This window comes from Aethalodelphis obliquidens, unplaced genomic scaffold (assembly GCF_003676395.1).
Source record: "Aethalodelphis obliquidens isolate GAN/ISIS:26980383/991018 unplaced genomic scaffold, ASM367639v1 scaffold19, whole genome shotgun sequence".
Taxonomy (NCBI): Eukaryota; Metazoa; Chordata; class Mammalia; order Artiodactyla; family Delphinidae; genus Aethalodelphis; species Aethalodelphis obliquidens.
The window spans coordinates 29,067,027-29,071,098 of NW_020837963.1; positions in this window are offsets into that span (position 1 = coordinate 29,067,027).

The window sequence follows — 4,072 nt, forward strand, 5'->3', positions numbered from 1 at the left end:
TCCATCCACCCACCCACCCACCCATCCATCCATCCACCCATCCATCCCCTGTGCCCCACCCCCCCATGTTTGGTGACCCTCCTCTGCTGGGGGTCAGGGACCCCTCCTGCTGCCCCCTCACCGTTGTGCCTAGATTTGGGTTTCTCTGCATCTGTTGGTTGGTTTCCTGGCAGATGTGCATCCTGGCCGGGGCAGCTGGCCCAGCAGGTAGGCTTCCTTCTGCCCCTGTGTCCCTCAGCCGTGCTCCTGTCATCAGGCCCCCTTGGCCAGGCCATCTCCTCCCATCCTGGATGTTGGTGACAGATGGCCTGGTATTCCCCTCACAGGGATTTCCTAATTATTCTTGGAGCCAGAACCAAGCGGAAGATGGAGGCAACGCCTGTGGCCCCCACTGGCCTAGCCACCCCTGCCTGGAACTTCCCGTGGCCAGAAATCTGGAAGGTGGGGCCTGCGGGGCAGAGGCCTCGCGGGAGGGGTATGCTTGTAGACACCAAGTTGCGCATGTGGGACGCGTGAGCTGCTGTGATGGGGCCGAGGCTGCGAAGCCGAGGGGACTGTGGTGCTGGGGGTTAAGGGAGGGGCTGAGCAGCTCGAGGCCCCATGTTTGTAGCACTTTGGGGCTTTTAGCCTGAGTTACCAGCAATGGCACTTTGGCAGCTTTCTAAGTTTTCTGTGTTGCCGCACTTGACATTCACAGTGACCTGGAAGCTGTCTGCGGGCGTCCCATACCTGATATGCAGCGGTGAGGCGTGTTCGGAGCTGGTCCTGGAGAGACCCACGTGCAGCCGGGACAGGTGCGCACGCGCTCAGCGCTCTGCCGTCCGCGCTGCCGTGTATGACTGCTTCTCCCTCTCAGCCCCCGGCCCTGCCCGAGGCCTCCCAGGTCAGCTCTGCTCTAGGCCTGTCGTCCCCAGGGCTGGGGCGGGGTGGGTGGCCAGGCCGGCCTAGGGGCGGCAGGTCAGCAGCTGCGGTATTGACACGGGCTCTGCAGGTGAGCAGATCCGGACCCGCTTTGTCCTGCGGCCCGGGATCCACGCAGCCCAGCTTCCCGCGCGCCAGCTGTGTGGGCGCCCGGGGTGCAGCTGCCCCTCTACGGAACGTCCTCCCGGGGCTGAGCTGAGCTGCCATCCTCCAGCCCACGGGGGTGGGAGCGCCAGGCTGCCCTGGGGAACAAACACGGCCACGTCTGGTCGCAGGGCCGGGAAAGGCCTGCCTTTATCCTTAGGGTTCCGTGGGAGTTAAGGGTTCGAGACCGAGTCACGTGGCAGCAGGCGCTGGAGGCGGTGGTCTAGTGATACACCTGAGGAAAACCTCGGACAAAAGAGGTTTTAACCCCCATCAACCAGGAAGCCCATTAACCACATCATTTATTTCCTGATTATTCCATTAAGCAAAACTTTCTGGATTATGTTTTGATGGGCTTGTGATGAAATCCCAGGCAGTGTTTCTTTAAGGAGGAGGAGTTGGGGGCCGCGCCCCCTAAACGGTGGAGCTGCCTGCCTTGCTGGCGCAGCTGGGAGGTTAGCCAAGGCCCCAGCCAGGGCAGCGAGGAGATACAGAAAGACGCTCGAGCACAGAGCTAATTAGGGGGACCCAGGGCTCCAGAGGGTGAGTGGAGACGGGCATGTTGAGGACGGGAAGCCGCTCAGCGGAGGGGCGAGATGGGAGACGGGGTCTGGATCCCAAAGCAGGAGGCGCCCCGGTTGTGGACAGCAGTCAGCACAGGCCTCGGACACTCCCGGGTCACAGGGCGTTTCATCGCAGGCCGCGTCCTCGTTAGAAGCATTTGTGTTTGTGCCGGGACCCCTCTGGGCTCTGGGAGAGAACTGGCTTTGTTCAACCCGTGGGATGTCTCATCCCTGCTCTCAGTAAAGAAGTCATCGCCCACGACTGGGGGGCTGGCCCTTGGCAACTGCACGCGGGGACTGGAAGGGACCCCAAGGCCTGAGCTCAGCAGAGTCACCATATCTGCCGTCCCTGCTCGACAGGTTGAGTCCCAGGGTGTGGGGGGTGTCCGAGTGCCCAACGAGGGCCGGGCTGGGAAGGCGTTATTACAAAAGAAAATGTACCCAGGCCCTGGCCTCCAGGAGCCCCCGAGAAGGGGAGGAGAGCCGGGCGCCCGAGGGAACGGTGGACCCTCGCTCCCGACCACAACCCGACAGCTGGGTCTGCGCACACGCGCGGGGGTCACCAGCCGCGCCCGAGGGACGGGGCTCCGTGCTCGCACCCTCTCCCTCACTTGGCCCACACCTCCGGACGCTGTGAAGAAGCACGGATATTCTCACAGGTTGCTATGACCTAACGGTTCTATTTCTGTCCGTACGTAGAGGACTTACCCTCTCCGTAGCCCTTTCCCTCGCTGGCCGTGCCGTCTGCGGGGCCACGCCGGCCTCAGCACCCCCCAGGGGCCTAAAGCTGAGCTCGTGCTGCTTTCAGGTGCCTCGAGTTTGTCCAAGTGCCGTTTCCCTGTCACCCAAACTCGACGCCCTCCCGTGGCCCCAGAGTCACACTGTCCTGGCCGCCGGACCCCACCCTGTTCCGCGTGCGCACGAGGCCTCTGCCAGGGACGCCCCTGGACCCGTGCGGGTGGTGAGCCCGGCCGGGCAGCTGGGACCCAGACGTACCAGAAGCCGTGGGGAGAAAGGGGGGACCTGGGCTAGGGTGCTTGGGGCCGAACCGCGGGAGACGAGTGTGGGAGGGCCCCGCCGCGCTGATTCCTGGGGGCTAGGGGCTCCGGGGAAACACGTCGACAGCACGTGCCGGCTCGCTGCTGACGGCCCGCCGTTGACCAGACAGTGGCAGCCGCTCCTGGAGCAGAGCCGTCAGTGCCTTTGCTCCCGAAACCTGGGCGCATTGTCTCCCGTCTTTGGTCTTGGTGGGTGCGTTACTTTTGGGACTAAAGTGGAGGTTGGCAAAGCAAATTTGCCGTCGCTTGTAGCAGGGCTTCGGCTGAGGGATACTCTGTGTCACCACCTTCTGAGGCCGAACCTCAGCTTTGCTTCAAATGTGGTTCAGGACGTCGAGGTCCTGTGAGGCCCTGTTTAAACTGTAAGCTCTACACAAGCCTCCAGGAGGCCCGTGAGCCTGGGCGTGGCGACAGGACAGAGAGAGTTGGAAGAAGAAGACGCCCGCCCCCCCCGGACCCTGTCTGGCTGTCGTCCCCCCCGACCCCCAGCTGCAGCCCCTCCTCGCAAGATGCACACGACGGCCACGCGTGTGGCTCGTCCCCTTGCCGGCAAGGGCGCACGGCCGAGGCGGGCGGTGACGCTCCGTCCTCACAGATGCAAAGGGACCTGTTCACCCTCTTTACAGCGGAGGGCACTCGGCCCCACAGAGCCAGCGACTGGCAAAGCCGCCCGGGGGGAAGGGCTGCGCTGGGTGGCGTGGGTGTCTCCGTGGTGGGGCCCCTGCTCTGTTCCAGAGGCTCCCGTGACGAGGCCCTGTCCTCGGTCATGGGCGACTGCGGCGTGAAGCCCGGGGCACGTGGCCTCCGCAGAGTCCGCTGCCCGGGAGCCTCGCGTTCAGCACACCAGCAGCCGAGGCCGGCTGACGGGAGAGGAGACGGGACAGACCGTGCCCGCCGTCCAAGAGGGGCAGCTGAGCACCTGCCCTTGGATTGATGAAACGCAGATCCGTGCTGACTCAGTTAGACGTCTACGCCTCCTTCTCTGCATCTGAGAAAACAGGTGCCGGCCTCCAGGGCCACTCAGACCATGTTGTGTCACCATGGAGCAAAGCTTACAGTGGCCTGGGGGGTGACAGTCTCAGGGCCCCCTCTCGCGTGGCTGACAGTGGAGCTGATACCACATCTTCTGGGCTCTGTGCTGTGGCTTGTGCCCCGTGGACGGAAAGGCCAGCGGGCAGGTGACCCTGTGACAGGAAGTGCCCGAGGCCACCATGTCCTGTCTTCCTCTTTGTCCTGTCTTCCTCCAGGGCTGCCGCACACCGTCATGCCCTCCCCCGGGGGTCACGCCCCCCCCCCCGGGCGTCACGCCCCCCCGGGCAGTCGGTGGCCTGTCCTCCGTCAGCAGGACCCCCCGTGGGACTCTGGCGCGGCCATAGCGGGAGCTCC